Below are 17170 nucleotides of genomic sequence, written 5' to 3' on the forward strand. Positions count from 1 at the left end.
ACCATGCAACGCTACTAGCTGCGGCTTTCTTTGTGTGTTTTCTCATTGTACGTACAGTAATTTTAACTACATATTTTTGTTTCGTTTGCTTCTATAAAATGAATGATTTTTTCCTTTATTTTGCCTATAAAATTTAAGAGAGTCATTAAGTAGTAGCACTCCAATAAAAACAATGTTGTAAACTACTAAAATGTGCAATGGTGTCTCGATAATCTCCACAGTCAATGATAAGGGCCGGTCCGAATTATCTATTTGAACGGAACACCGAGACCTGGTGAAAGGCAAACCTACATATAAATAAAACCAACTGTACTTAAGTTTTCATTTCATTTATAATAAATACTTGATTTAAGAGAATTATTTTTAAAGAAAAAATATTGTAGTACAGTTTTGTGATATCTTCGCGTAATATATTTTGTGACCCTTCATTTAATTAATTTGACTTAGAATAACTTTTTCTGCTGACTAATTTAGTTTTTAACGAAACCGATTCTGAAGGTAATTTCTTCTTCTTATTTGGCACTACAACCGTTCACCCGTTTGGAGCCAGACTTAAAACTTTTCTGCTCTTCAATTTCCTACCGATCCCAATGGTTGAAATTATTGGTAATATTAATGGTGGATTCTAGGTATATAGACAAAGTCATTGACTACGTCGAACATCCAGTAGTGAGTGATGTGTATCCCAATACGCGAAAACTTTTTGTTTGTTACCAGTAACTACTTTGTCTTATTCTCGTTCACGACTAGACCAAAGTCTTGGGTAAAAGATAGGACCTTTCTATCAAGGTTATTTCCTGGCCCTATGTAACCATAGTGAAGCCTATAACATTCTATATAGTCCTCCTGTGATTGGATGCACTGGGCAGAGCTAGGGCTCCCATTGGAATCAATGAGGCGCCGAGGACCACTCCAACTCTGGCTCTCAAAGGCCTGCCTAACATAGCACCTGTCGATATTGCAGTTAAAACAGCTGCAGCAAGGGCGACACTCAGACCTGGGAGCACTGTTTGCCTGACTTAATTGGAAACTGGACACTGTAGTGCTCTCCGGGGCTTCGTTTTAATCCCTGATACTACGAATCACTGCGTATCTAGTCTGGCACCAGCTAGCTCCTTCTTCACGCACATCCCTTCAAGGGATGAGTGGACGGGGGGAAGAAGTTGGAGAGAGGCGCTGTCGAACTTTCAGACGCGTGGGTGGAAGATTGACGGTAGGGCCGGTGGGAGGGGATGGTTTCCAGGGAGCTCTCCATCAACATTAAATTTAGGCTTCCAGACCACTCTAGTGTCTTTCAGGTGAAGGCTGCCGCTTATTAAAGAAGCAGTTAATTGGCTGATGGGCACGCTTGCGGTAAGGAAGGCTAACATCTACTCAGACAGCCAGGCGGCGATTAGAGCCTTGGGCTCACTTACGGTTCGCTGGAAGCTTGTCGAGTAATGCCTTAACTCGCTTTCGATTGCGCCGGATTATCATCATGCTAGACTAGTTTGAGTGCCAGACCATACTGATATTGCAGGAACCTGTACGGCTACTGAACTAGCCGTAGACGTCAACATTGAGGCAGCATAGGGAAGAAAAAAGACAGTGGGTGCTTCCTTGACTACTTGTGGGCTTCTCTTGGAAAGATGAGCCTGGGGTAAGCTCTGCGAACGCTGGAGGAAAACCAGAGCTTGCGCTACAGTGAGGTCATTCTGACCGAGGGTGCAACGGAGCTGATCTAGAGATCTCCATAGGATCGCTTAGCCAGATCTCTCGATTCTGGGTCGTGTACTGACTGGCGACTGTCGACGATCGGGATTCACGCAGGGGGATTAAATATCTTACCCGACCTCTTTTGTTGCTTTAACTTAACAGTTACCGCTCGCATTAGTATCACAAAGGACCAACGTTCGCGTCTAAGTTGTTTCCTTGACAACGGACTACCACCTTAACCTAACCCTCGTTGATCTTAGAACATTTGCGTATGAAAAGATGTACATATTTATGAAACGCAATGCCAGTTTGTTGCTCAGCTTTATACTGAAATCGTTCAAAAATNTGAAATAACAAAATACAGAGCAATTCTGACCAACATTAAAAATTAAAAACAAATTTACATACATACATATACTGATATACATGGATGCATATGTATGCCAATGCCTTGCGTGAGAGGTGTGTTCAAAAACGGTGGCAGTCTAGCGGCATGCAATACTTGTAGCTACAAGCAAAGTGGAAAAAAAGATTGTAAAAAAAAATTTGAATGCCCAGCACTTTTGGTGCAAAAAATATGAAATCGATTTTCAAGCGTCAAACTTAATACCAAATATTTGCGAATAACAACAAAAAGTTTAACAGAAATTTGCGCACGGCAGTCACGTGTAAGTAAGTGTTTCTATGTTTTATGTTTTTGCTTACTTTTCACTAAAAATGCAATTAATTAAAAGCGATTGCACTCTACGCACCAAACAAGACTTCAATGCATTTAACCAGACCAAAAAGCTTAATTGTGTTTCTTTGCTCACGAGCTATGCATTCATGCTTAAGTACATATGCACATATATACCTACATATATACATACATATGTAGCTCTGTATGGCCGCATGCATGTAATTCCGTATGAGTTAATGCGCCACGCGTAAATGATTAGAATTTCAAAACTACATACATACATATGTAAATATACACGACTTTAGGGTGGCCCAAATTTTATTTTTTTTTCAGGAATGCCCAGAACTGAATAATTTCGAAAGTAAGGAGAGCCGTATTTTTTATTTTGAAAGCGGTTAAAATGTAATCGTGCCGCTGGCGCTTTCAAGTTTTCCATTATTTCACATGGGGAAAATATATTTTTTTTAGGAATTGCTATAAAATCGTTACAAATAAATATTTTTTGATCGAATTAAAGTAATAACCTTCTGCAATCTGCCAACAATAGAATTAGGTTACAATTCAACTTTAAAATCTTAAAAGCTATTTTTTCAAAACCGATAATCTCGTCTCGCATTCAGAAAAATTAGTTTTTTTAAGCATTCGTTACCGCATCACGCACGTTTAGTTAATACAATTTTAACGTTCAATTTGCATAATAATTCTATTCTTATAAATCTTTTAAGGCAAATATTTTTATTTGTTCAGAAATATTTATTTAAATAATTTTAAAGCAATTCTACGAAAAAATGTATATTTCCCACATAAAATATGGGTATGGGAAACTTCAAAGCACCGGCGCACAGTGTTCTATTTAAAAAAAAAAAAAAGGGAGACAAAATCAAATATCCCTAGAACGAAAATAAATGGCGAAACAAATTTGAGATGGAGAACTCGGTCAAAATAGTCTCGTTGGATAGAGGAATCACCCTGAGCTTCAAAATGTCATTCAAATATAGACGGCTTTAAACTTTTATTTTTTTTAGCTTGAAACCACTCTGCACTTTATTCTTTAAAAAGATTTAAATATTCATTTCCATGGTTACAAAAACTAAAAAAGGCATTGATTTTTTTTCCAAAATTCATCGCATGCAATTTTTAGGTAAAAGAAAAAAAAATTCTAAAACGTTACTTCTGAAGGTCGGGTTTGAGGTAAAGGCAATTTTTCGTTCAATCAGATCTTTAAAATGTTTTTCCAAAGTAAAATTTTTACTTTGTGTAATGAATTAAAAAAAAGAGATTTAAATTGGGGTTTTCGGTTTTCGCAATCATGGATTCCTTGACGCAAAAACAAAAAAAAAACAAAATTGGTGTGTGAATTCTTCAACTCGAAAGCTATAAAATGCCATTACATTTATTTCGCTATCTATTTTCGTCCTTTTTTCTAAAATGGAACACTGTGCGGCGACACATTTAAATATTAATCGACTTCAAAATTAAAAAATACAGGTGTACTTATTTTCCTTTTTCTATAATTATGGGCGTTGGAACATGAAAATAAAAAAGGGGATTTTTCTGTGTATTTTTGAACCACCCTAATACACAGTCATACATATTTACAATAACAATCTTGCTTTCCCCTATCTTATCCAATCGTTACCATGCAACGCTGCTAGATGCGGCTTACTTTGTGTGTTTTCGTACGTACAGTAATTTTAACTACGTAATTTGTTTCGTTAGCTTCTACAAAATGAATGATTTTTTTCTTTATTTTGCCTATAAAATTTAAGAGAGTCATTAAGTATTAGCACTCCAAGAAAAACAACGTTGTAAACTAAATACTAGAAATGTACAATGGTGTCTCGATAATCTCCACAGTCAATGGTAAGGGGCGGTCCGAAATATCTATTTGAACGGAACACCGAGACCTGGTGAAAAGGTTGTTGACAAATGGGGCCTTTCTACCAAGGTTATTTCCTGGCCCTATGTAACCATAGTGAAGCCTATAACATTCCATATAGTCCTCCTCTGATTAAGTGCACAGTAGCCTGGAGCGTGCCGCCATTGGAATCAATGAGGCGCCGAGGACCATTCCAACTCTGGCTCTCAAAGGCATGCCTAACATAGCACCTGTCGATATTGCAGTTAAAACAGCTGCAGCAAGGGCGACACTCCGACCTGGGAGCACTCTTTGCCTGACTTAATCGGGATCTGGACACTGTACTCTCCTGGGCTTCGTTTTAATCCCTGATACCACGAATCACTGCGTATCTAGTCTGGCACCAGCTAACCCCTTCTCCGCGCACATCCCATCAAGGGATGAGTGGTTGGAAGGTAGAGGTTGAAAGGAGGCACCGGTCACCTTTTACATGGATTGGTTGAAGCTTTCAAGAAGGTTCACTGGAAGGATCTTCTGTAAGGAGCTCTCCATCAACCTTAAATTTAGGCTTCCAGACCACTGTAGTGTCTTTCAGGTGAAGGTTGCTGCTATTAAAGGAGCAGTCAATTGGCTGCTGGGCGCGCTGGCGGTAAGGAAGGTTAACATCTACTCAGACAGCCAGGCGGCAATTAGAGCCTTGGGATTACATACGGTGCGCTCGAAGCTTGTCGAGCAATGCCTTAACTCGCTTTCGATCGCGCCGGATTATTACCGTGTTAGACTTGCTTGAGTGCCAAACCATAGTGATATCGCGGAAAACTGTACGGCTACTGAACTAGCCGTAGACGTCAACATTAAGGCAGCATAGGCAAGAAAAAAGACAGCGGGTGTTTCCTTGACTACTTGTGGGCTTCTCTTGGAAATATGGGCCTGGGGTAAGCTCTGCGAACGCTGGAGGCAATACAGAGTTTGCGCTACAGCGAGGTCATTCTGGCCGAGGGTGGAACGGAGCCGATCTAGGAATCTCCTTAGGATCGCTAAGCCAGATCTCTCGATTCTGGTTCGTGTACTGACTGGCGACTGTCGACGATCGGGATTCACGCAGGGGGTTTAAATATCTTACCACAGTTACCGCTCGCATTGGTATCACAAGGAGCCAACGTTCGCGTCTAAGTTGTTTCCTTGACAAGGGACTACCACCTTAACCTAACCCTCGTTGATCTTAGAACATTTGCGTATGAAAAGATGTACATATTTATGCAACGCAATGCCAGTTTGTTGCTCAGCTTTATACTGAAATCGTTCAAAAATGAGTTTATTACCATTTCGTTTTGACATGCCATAAGCGCAGATAAGAGAGCGAACTTGAGAAATTTTTAAGCCGTTGGATAATGTGAGACGCATAAACATGAACATGTATGTGTGGCTACTTTTAATTCTCACTGTGTACCCAATATACAATATACATACAGTCCCACAAAGCTTTCAAATGCTCAACAGCCGCGGCAACGTCAACAGCAGCGGTGGCGGCATCGGTGGCAGCGGCAGCAATGGAGACACATGGCTTCGGTGGCTGTGCACAAATGCGTGTGCTTGGAATTTTAAATGAATTCGTGCTTTCACGCAACCAGCGTCCAGTGTTGGCGACACCAGTGGCCATGGCCACTGCCATGCCAAGACGGTAGCGCTCTGAATCGTCGGCAGTACTTAGGTAAAGGTACATAGTGACAAATAGGTAAATTAAAGGCAATAACTACTAGCCCAGCTTTGTCCACAATGCAGACACTACTTGCCATAGCAGCAGCAGCAGCAGCAGCAGCAGCAACAACAGCCGCAACGGCAATTGCTCAGAGTTGTCATCACTTTAATGACGCTCCAATGCCTTGTTTGCCGCTTGTCTTACGCTGTCTAGCTGTCGGCGCGCGGCAAATTTGTCTTCTGTTGCCAGTTGCCAGTTGCCAGTTGCAATCGCCTTTCCCGCTTTTGTTCCCGCTATCGCTATTGCTGCGGCTACTGCCCCATTGCTTGGTACCGTGATGGTGGTCGCTAGCGTATTTTTTCCGACTAAATTTAATTTCTATTCAATTTCTTGTCATCACACGCATACAAATAAACATACATATGTACATAGATATGTGCACTTGCGTACGCGAGCTAGTAGATAACTCTAGAAATGGACTTTTTCTGCATACTCGAGTAGTAGCAGCAGCAGCAGCGACAAATTGCCTTCAACTTCTGAGAGTCTTCGTATGTACGAATGTATGTAAGGTACTTTACTTTTATGAATTTTTTCTTTCGCTTGAAAAACTTTTTTTTTTTTTTTTGTTNTGGTGGTCGCTAGCGTATTTTTTCCGACTAAATTTAATTTCTATTCAATTTCTTGTCATCACACGCATACAAATAAACATACATATGTACATAGATATGTGCACTTGCGTATGCGAGTTAGTAGATAAGTCTAGAAATGGACTTTTTCTGCATACTCGAGTAGTGGCAGCAGCAGCGACAAATTGCCTTCAACTCCTGTGAGTCTTCGTGTGTACGTATGTATATAAGGTACTTTACTTTTATGAATTTTTACTTTCGCTTGAAAAACTTTTGTTTTTTTTTTTTGTTTATCGTCATTACGTTCACGTATTTGCGTATTCGCAATGCATTTATTTATTACGATTTACTCATTCAGCTGTCATACCGCAGTAGCGCAGGCGAGTGTGTCTAGGGGCCAGCAGTGGGCTCGAGGTAGGCAATAGGAGGTAAAGCATAGCATAAAATGTGTGCCTGACTTGAATATTTGATAGAGAAAAAAGCGAGAAAATAAAATTCAAAAAATGCGCACATTAAAACATAGAAAATTTATTTTCACATTTAACGCTCTGTTGACACACGCAAGTGCGCTGGCTGGCTATTGATGCTATATGTATATACATATGTACATATGTAAGTATTTACGTCGTATTTTTATCATTGTTGTTGCACGTTTTTCTGCATTTCTGCAGAATTTTAATGCCTCGGCACAATGTGCAGGCCCACTTACATCCTCCTTCGCCAGCTGGTGTTGGTGTTGTCTTCAAGCTGTCCGCCTTCACCGCCGCCCCCACACAGCGTCTTCAACGTCTCAACGTCTTCGGAGCGTCGCAAATGTCCATTGCGCCATTACGCCATTGCGCCAGCAAGCAACCACCTCCACTGCTGCTGCTGGTGCTGCGGCGATGCCAGACTTGGGAGTGGCCGCCGCCGCAGTCGCTGCCGCCACTACTTGCTTGTTGACTGTTTGGCGCAATCGCTATCGTAATAGCTGGCTCCTACCTTGTGGCACTTCTTGCAGGTTTTTCTTAACTTATGCATAAGTAGTTTGCATTTTTTTTTTGTTTGCTCAGTTCTTTGATTTTTGTCCATTTTCTGCTGCTGCTGCAAAGTTTGAATGCTGGTTTTTATATTTGTTGTTGCTTTTTTTTTTGCTTGAGCGCTCCCGTTCTACCAACTTTGCGCTGTCGCGCCGTTGGCAGTTGGTTAATGGTTGGTGTTTGCTTTTTTTGGTCGGTGCCGTCAATGAATTTTGATTGCTTAATGCATTGCGAATGTCGAATGGCAAATTTGTGGCTGTTTGTTTAGGTTGGCGTGTTTTTTTTTGTCTCTTCCATGGACCTCTTGCTCTTTCTCAAACTTTTTTGCTTTTCAACTGTACTACCACGCACATAATTTTATTAATTTTAATGCTCAAGCAATTTGTGAAGAATTTTTGCATATAAATTAAGAAATTTTGTAAAGTTCTTTCAAGCGCTGTGCAGTTGAACACTTTTTTTTTGGATCAACTTCAAAGGCAAATATGTAATCATAAAAAGAGAAGTGAAACTTACGTTACATATCTAATTTGTCTCATAACCAATTTAATTTGGTTTTCTACTTTTTCGATGTAGAAGTGTTCCAGAAACTTACTCTTACAGTATAAAATATATATATACAATATACGTTGTACATTTATATCTTTGAAGTTAAAGAAACTAGTGTTCAGAAAATTGCCGCTTACAACGTTATTCGCGGCGGCCATTCATATGTACATCTGCTTTTGCTTAGGGTTATATTTTTTGTCTTTTTTCTATCTAGAGCCCTACCTCTACCCCTTGTTCGTTCTAATTACATTTATGTTATTCTGTTTTCCTTTATCTTCATTTCTATCTTTATACTCTATCGATAACAAAATCGATAATAACAACCATTAAAACATCGATAACAAAACCGATAAAAATTTCGGTAACAAAATCGACAAATAATCGATAACAAAAATCGATAAAAATATCGATAAAAAATCGATTAAAATATCTATAACAAAACCGATAAAAATGTCGATAACAAAATCGATAAAGAAAACTGATAACTAAGCGAACCCAAAATCGATAAATAATCGAAAACAAAGTGGATTAATAATCGAAAAGAAATCTTTAAATAATCGATAACAAAATCAATGAAAATATAGATAACAAATTCGATAAAACTGTCGATAACAAAATCTACAACAATATCGATAACAAAACCAATAACAAAATCTATAAAAATATCGATAACAAAATCTATAAAAATATCGATTATTATATCGGTATGCTCCGAAAATATCGATAGCAAAATCGATTTAAAAAACCGATAAAAATGTCGTTTGTTATATCGATAAGTCCCAAGAATCCCGAATATCTCTAAAATCCCAAAAAAAATTGTTCCTAGGTTGAGTCTTTGTGTCTCCGTCTATATCTACTTTTATATTTATCATTTTCTTCATCTACATATTCCCCTTCACCTTTGCCCTTATATAAGTAAAGTGTTTCAATTTACTTTGGTTTTCATTTTTGCCTTTATCTTTACGCATCTTTGTTTTTGTTTTTATTTTTACCTTTGCCTTTTTCCATTCCTTTATCCATGTACGTACTCACCTTTCCTCTCATTCTCATATTGGTCTTTCTAAAACTGTTCTTATTTAACCTTTTATTAGCAAGTTTTTGTTAAATTAGTACCATGTGCATACACTCAAGAAGCACTTGTTTCAGACCCAACCATTTCCGTTGCAACATTTCCATTGCATCATTTCCGTTGCACCATTTCCGTGCGTAATTTCCGTTGAATTTGCCAATTTACTCCCAACCAACCAACCGCCGCTAAAGAAGTTTCACTTCAAAAAAAAAACGTTAGATGTAATGTGTATTAAGAGAACGTGATGGACAAAAAAAAAATAAAATTAAGGAAGGTGTGAACATTTTATACGTATTGACGATATTTGTGATATTTTCAAATGAATTTTTGTATTAGCCAAAAGCAAACCTTTTAAGAAAAAAAATTGATCGGCTTTAATAAATTTTTTCATACACTGGGCCTTATGAATAAAAACTAAGCAATTGCTTTTTCTTAAAATGTAAGATCTTTTACTTAAACGTATTTGAATCGAGTAAAATATTTATCTGAAATTTTAAGAAAAAGCAATTGCTTAGTTTCTATTCATAAGGCCCACTGACTGGAGTACTGATTTCGAAAATTGGAAACTTAAGTTCGCATACCCATATTAGTCCATATATGTATGTAGATGTGTATATATGCACTCGTACTTTTTTATTATCCATCATCTGCATAAATTGTTTATGCAAAACCATTTTAAAAGCGCATGACCTCTTAATCGCCTTACATAGTTTCCTCATAAGTATTTAGCAGCGACTAAAATTTAGCCGACAACAGTTGACTAGATTTCCTGATTTGTCTTATGATGAATTCGAAAATTTTCCTCACGCAGTGGTGTCAAGCTAGATGAATAAAGCGAAACTGCAGTAGCATAATTATAAATACATTTTTATTAGCATTCATACATTTGCATGGCAGCACTTGTCGCTTTGCTGGTATCCGTCACAAGCAGTCATGGACCGAGCGATCGCAACCTCACCCTCACAGCAAATGGTACAGGGAATCTGGTTGTAACCCTTGGTGATTCCCTAACTGATGCTAACAGCAAGTTAACTTGAAGAGCTTTGAAATTATTTGGAAATTTCAAAGTATATATGTATGCACGTACAACTTATGCCGAATTTCCACTAGGCATTGAAATGACAAAAACTTGGAGTTATTTAAAAATGCCATGTGGAAATGAATATATGAAAATATAGGATAAATTTAATCTCGATTAGAAAAGGGGGCGTGGCACCTCCCATACAAACGGAATTTTTTATACTACATTTCTCAGGAAATATTTTTGATAGACTACTGGAACTTGGTGTGGAGATATATAAAATAATTATCTACTCATGGATGAGGGCTGCCACCTTTTAAAAAAATCAAATTCAACTTCAATTAAGGGAGTTATTTATTTGAAAATTATATTAAAAAATGGACGTCAAGAGACTTAAAAAAGCTGTAGTTCCAATATATTTTGAAACGGCTTGCCACCTATTTGAAAAGTCAAATTTAAATTAATTATACGCAAGCTATCGGAAGAGTTCNCAATATATTTTGAAACGGCTTGCCACCTATTTGAAAAGTCAAATTTAAATTAATTATACGCAAGCTATCGGAAGAGTTCAAATATGGTTGTCTAACGGAATATTGTTAAGAAACCTTTAGTTTGAAAGTTTTGAATGATATTTAAGTCTTTCACAAGGGTTGCCAACTTTTTAAAAATTAAATTAAATTATTTTAAATTCAATATTGTGGTAAAAGTTGCGCATTAGTTCTGGCGGTTGATTTATCGGTGGTGATTTGAGATTTACCCCTGCACAACTCAACCCTGGTGTCTCCGAATGAAGCTTTAACGCATAATAATACTGGCAAATCACATCCATTAGGCCAATCGTAACGCACAAAAGTTCGATATACTCAATGGTGTAACAGGTCGATTTAATTTGATATTCACGGCACCACCTTTCCTAACTTGGCAATTATTCGTAATGACTCCAGCGCGCCACCTAGCAGCCCTTTCTGGCAAAAGTATTACCTTTACCGTTACCAATACATATTTTGAATATTAGCGAAAGTGGATCATAAATAAGATTTTTAGTAATAACTTAACTCCAGCGCCAACTGGCGGGTGAAATTGTGAAACTACTTCTGGGTAAAGTGAGTGAGCCACTCAAAAGCACACAAAAAACTTCATTAAAATCGGTCCCAACATTTAGGAGGATTTCACTCACAAACACACATACAGAAGAATTATATATATATATATATATATACGTTTTAACGGCGCCACGCCCTCTTTTCAAATAGCTCATTTTTCTCCATGAGTATAAGACTGTTTTCCTATCTCGCCGTACCAAGTTCCAGTATTCTACCATGAAAACTTTCACAGATATGCAGTGTGAAAAAATCGGTTTGTATGGGAGGTGCCACGCCCTCTTTATATATCGAAATTTTTTTTAGCCTATAACTATCCTTGGGACATCTGAAGTAGGTGCCCAAAATTTCAAATAAATCGGTTCGGCCGTTCTCGAGCTTTGCGATCACATAAAAAACGGCTTTCAAAAAATGTAGTGTTAAAGAAGATCAGTATGAATCGAAATGATGTTGAATATGTATCACAATATGAGTGTCGTCTTTGCACCGAAGATTGGTAATATTGAGCTTGTTGGATACCTTTACTACCCCAAAAATGTTATCGGATAATACCCAGCCATACTAAAAGCTTTTCCTGGATACATGAATATCTCTTTAAGTACATCAATATCCAAAGAGGTAAATATGTATGTTTGCGCATATTTAGGTTTGCCCATATGTATGTACCTACAAATGTTTGTATATCTGTATTTATAATTATACATACAAACGTTTTAAGCTGTTTTGTCTCTAAATGGTCGCATTTAATCGCTGGTAATATGTACCTACAAAAAGCTGTCACGCCAATGATTCCACTTAACGAAGTGTAACGTCAGCGCTAACTCTGCACTTCAACCACTACCATTGGATTGTGTTTACAACTATGTATTTTCGCGCCGTAATAGTAAGGCACTCGATGGTTAAATCGAGACGAGACAACTGACATGTGTGGGAAAGACGTGATCAGTCATATTGACAATATGAACATGACAGCGCGCCAACAAACTTACATACCAACGTATTGTTGCATATGTATGTATGTAAGTATGTATAACAACAATATGTGCATTTAAAATTACATATCTATATGAAATACATATATATCACCAAGTTTGAGATGAGCAACAATACAGTCAACAATTACGGTACGTAAGCTGCCATGAAGCGTGGTTAATACAGAAGCTCAAATACAAACATGTATAAATTGTGGCTACCGTATTGCTTAATTGTGGCACCAGTTTGTGTTCGTATGGATAATTTAAAATATATTTACGCTTATACAGTTGTGAACTTTAGTGACACCTGAATACTTTAGTCGTAAATGGAAAATTGAAAAAAATATTAATTTAAAAGGAAAAGCGTGAAATTGATTTTCACTTTACATTGCAATGCATTGTAGCTACACATTTGGTATGGTGAAAGTGAAATATGAAGAAATTTTTTAGTGTGAAAATTTTTGTAAAATTTTATAATTGAAAAAAAAAATTGCTGTATTTGTGAGTGTGTCATTGCGTTAAAAATGAACTGTATGATTTGCTTGATGATGAAATTTTGCTGCACATTTCAAATCAGGTTGTTTTTGAATATTCAATCATCTGCGTAAAGTTCTATCCCGAAGCTTTCGTATAGGATAGGACTCTTAAGTAATCAAGTTACTGTGCGTTTCCCCATCTTCTTTATTAAAACAATATCGGCTAACTCCTCTCTCCACAGAAGAAAGGTTCGGCTGGGTGGGATGTCATTACAGATCTGGCTATATTTTCGACATTTAAATATTTACAAGGTACAGTGGGCGTTAGAACCCTTCCAATATGAACGGTATTTTCTTTTGTACAAAAAACTATTGCCTCTTTATTGCCCTTTCCTTAGTATATGTGCCAATAGAGCAATGAAAAGGTTATATTTTTCGGTAGAAACATTTCGACAGTATTTTAAATAAAATGAAATGAAAACTTTGTCAGTCGGTATGAGTGTAGTGAGCGACGCAGTTTAAACCCGTAAACAGCCGCTCTTGTGCCGTTCATAAAGAAATATACACGAGTCGAATCTTGATTACTCTGGCAAGGACAGTGCTTAAATACTCTCATGAAGTCAAATATTTTTAAACCAAAAAAGAATGATCCCCTCAAGGCTCATGAAGTAGTGTTTTGACACTCTTCAACTATTTTCGGTGGACAACACTGTCCTTGGTACTAAGTCACTGCGGAATCAAATTAAACGTGGTCGTCGACGTACAGAAAAAGCGACGTACAATTTGCGGACTTACCGCTGAAACACAATGCCGACGAAGGGCGAATTTTTCACTGCGAATGTTCGCTGTAAAAATTAAAACACACTGTTGCATATGACAACGCACACAACCAAAGCAAAACAAAGCATTAACTCGGACTTAATCCGGATCAACTGCAGTTAATTTCCGAGTTGATACGGATCAACGCTGCCATCTGTTTATGCTTTTAGGGTGGCTTTTCTAATCATTTTGAGATTAACCCTGCCTAACACGTAGATGGTACCATTTTCTTTCTTTTAAAGGAATTTCCCCTTCTCTCCAGCCAAAATGACTCACGTTCTCACTTGTAAAATATTTTGACATTTCCGTCATATGGTATGGCTGCAATTTATTTGTGCTATGCCATCATCTTCTATCATTATCATTATTGCTGTAATTTTTGCTGTGGTTTTTGCTTTTTTGTGCTATTGCCGATTAATATTAATAATTGGAATTTAATTCATTCTTGTTCAATTTGAAATTAATTTCCTTTTTGTGTTGCTCGAAGCTTGTAAATACATGCATGGTTTGAATATTTTGCAGTTCTTTTGCATTCTCTTACCAACAAAATGCCAAACACACGTCCACAAATTTGCAAATAAAGAGAAATTGATTTTATTATTATTATAATGAGTATACTAGACATACCAACGAGAACAAATGTACATACATACGTATTGATGTAGACAGGAACGAACGAGTATTTTAGCTATATATTTGTAAGTTAAACTGAGAACGTGCAAGTATGCATATCCATGGTTGGGGTATTTCATGTACTATATGTAAGTGTGTATACAGCTTTATTTGGCATATAAGCCCTGCAGGGAACCACTGATCAGTGAATCAAATTACTAGTTCCGCACTAGACCTTTATCGTCAAAAAATGAACCAGTCCGATAGTAACTAGTTCCCCACCAGTCCAAAATCAGTGAAATGTGGTATTTTTAAAAAACTATTTTATTTCACTTTTTCCATTAGAAATCTATCTCTAAGGTGACAAATTTAGAACTCCTTCGAAAATACTTATAGAAAAAGGGATGCAGCGGTGGGCTTGTTTAATATATACATATGTATATGGCGGCTTTTTGTTCAAATATGCTTCCATTCTGCACTTCGCAGATGCTTTTTCATAGCTTGGTAATACAAAACAAAAATTTGTGTTAATATTTTAACATCTTGGGACCATCTGGAATCTAACCAATAACAGCGAGCACCTTTGCAACCTCACTATAGCCAAAGATATGTAAACGTACATTTCTTACAATCATTCAAACAAGTTTAATTTCAAATTGAAAACACATTTATTTGAAAATAATTTAATATACACCGCCGGAGAAAGGTATTGGCACAGCGAATTACATAGCACACACGGAAAAGCCAAAAGGATTGAAAAATCATTACATATTTTTTTCTTTCGTCTGTCGATTTTAGAACTGGTTCGGAACTATAGAATTTAGGACAAGTTCGGAACTTTCGAAAAAGGGATGTTGCGGCGGGGCAATTGACACTTCCTAGAACATCGCCATGTTAAATTCGCTAGTTATTTGCATGCAAAAGAGATTAATCGCGAACCAGTACTTTGACTAAATGTACTAGAAGCGCATCAGTTCAGAACTAGAGATTTTCCCCACAGGGAATGTTCTTAGCATCGATTACAAGTCTCTTCACAGTTTAGAATGCATGCATGTGTGTATGTAGATATGTATGCTGGTAGGTTATAGTATTTTCGATTATATGCTCTTATTCTAATAAATATAGGCCGACGGCAGCTGGTTTCTCAATTTCTTTGCATATGTTTTGAGGACACAAAATACCAATCATCAATGAGTCAACAACTGTCAATAGCCAGTAGACAAGAGTTGTTGATGACAACAGGTACTTTTACATATGTACATACATACATAATTGTGTACATAAATCGTGTGGTGAGAGCTTTGCCAACCGTCAGCAATTTATGGTAATCAATTGTTACTCATATATATGTATACAGACCTATCTATATACATACAAACATGCGACACAGGATTGGTACCTATACTTTTAAAATTTCCGGTTAAAATATTGGTATGGATTGGTAAATAGTTTATTAAATAAGAAGGGAAATAAACACCGCTTCTTTGCTGAAAGAAGGCCATAATCGGATAAAATTCTTCTTTCGAGCTATGTATGCAAGAATAACCACCAATTGTGTTCTTTAAAAATTCACAACAATATCTGTAAATTGTGTCCTCTAAAACGGAAACTCGTCATATTTATTTGAACCTTTATTTATTTTCACTTTTTTAGCAAATAGGAACACAATCACTATTTGACAAAAAAAAATCAAAGGATTTATGATAGCCGTATGCCTAGGATTGAATCAAATTTTTGTAAGTTTTTCGTGTTTGATTCGGAGAACTTAACTGAAAACATTGACGGCCTTTATCTAAAATTTTTGATCATTTTAGTTATGACGTTCTTCCAGAAAACAAGCGATTTGTATGCAGATGAACAGATAGATAAATGCACGAATATGTCCGAACAAGAGACATTGCGACCTTAAAGGTGTTTTTGTATCTCTAAAGAGAGCCCCTAACCCAGCATGTATGCTCAGGACACCCTCAGCTTCTCTAATGAATCATAAAAAGGGCCTTGGTAGTCGGACTCCATATTTCTAAGGGTTTGATCATTGGAGATTTGAAAGGAAGTAATCTTTGCCTAGCGAAGGTTGGACAGTCACAAAAAATGTGTTCGAAAGTTTCCTCGTCCTTATGGCAGCGCCGACAGTCTAACTCTCCGATAACACCAATGTATTTCTACTTAACTGAATAGCGTGTGATCTATTCCCACAATGGCTCAGCATCCGGTACGCAGCACAGAGTTACTGTATTTTTTGCTGCCAGAAATTGAAACGTGTTAAAGCAGTCTGTAACAAGTTTGGATTTGAGCACACCGTTTGAGAGGACCCGAATGGCTGCTTGACTATCTGAAATATATGTAGCTAGAAATGTACCGTTAAAACCTTCTTCAAGGTTTAATTTGACGCAGGTTAGAATTTCTGCCTGGGAATTGTGAGTTTTGTGCCGGGTCCATAGACACCTGCACCTGCACTGTCTTCAATCTTTGAAGGTTGCCAGGCTATTACAGCTTTTTACGTGCCACACTAGTACTGGAACTGACGATAAAGCTCAGTGCTAAAATTCGCCACCCGATGGTAACTAGTTGGATTAAAGTCACACACTGACGGTTTGGGTCGGGCTTTCGATGCCGGTAGCGTCGTGATTTTGTAATATGTGTATATGGTGCCGCTGCGAATTCGATTGTCAGCACCTATTAGGCTTTTCAATACCACATTTCATAAGTTCTACAAAATTTAGTTGCCTTGCTAAAAGCCCTACTTGATTTCAAGTGGGTTGGTGAGGTCCTTGTACTTAACATCATTCTACACAGCCAAACGTGGAATTTACAATATTTTCATAAAAAACATTACAATATGCCTACCAATTGAAAAGAGTTCGGGAGTAATTTCATATCGCACAATTTTTTCCGTAGGTTCGCCAAATAAAATATAGAAAATTTTGCTGCTTACGTTAGGAAAGAAACAAAGCGGATTTTATTGGAAGGTAGATAA

At 37.4% G+C, this 17170-nt stretch overlaps 1 protein-coding gene across 1 annotated transcript in view; it reads left to right on the plus strand.

Annotated features, from left to right (window-relative positions):
* The first annotated feature begins 2066 nt into the window (after positions 1-2066).
* The window catches only part of LOC108368655 (ubiquitin carboxyl-terminal hydrolase 36-like), a 41387-nt gene continuing 26283 nt past the window's right edge, over positions 2067-17170 (plus strand). Inside the window, exon 1 of the mRNA XM_017623544.1 lies at positions 2067-2363. The gene's annotated coding sequence lies outside the window, so the exon portion shown is untranslated. The remainder of the gene's footprint in view (positions 2364-17170) is intronic.

The sequence above is a fragment of the Rhagoletis zephyria genome, unplaced genomic scaffold (genome assembly GCF_001687245.7).
Source record: "Rhagoletis zephyria isolate East Lansing unplaced genomic scaffold, Rhagoletis_zephyria_1.1 Rzeph_scaffold_03236, whole genome shotgun sequence".
Taxonomy (NCBI): Eukaryota; Metazoa; Arthropoda; class Insecta; order Diptera; family Tephritidae; genus Rhagoletis; species Rhagoletis zephyria.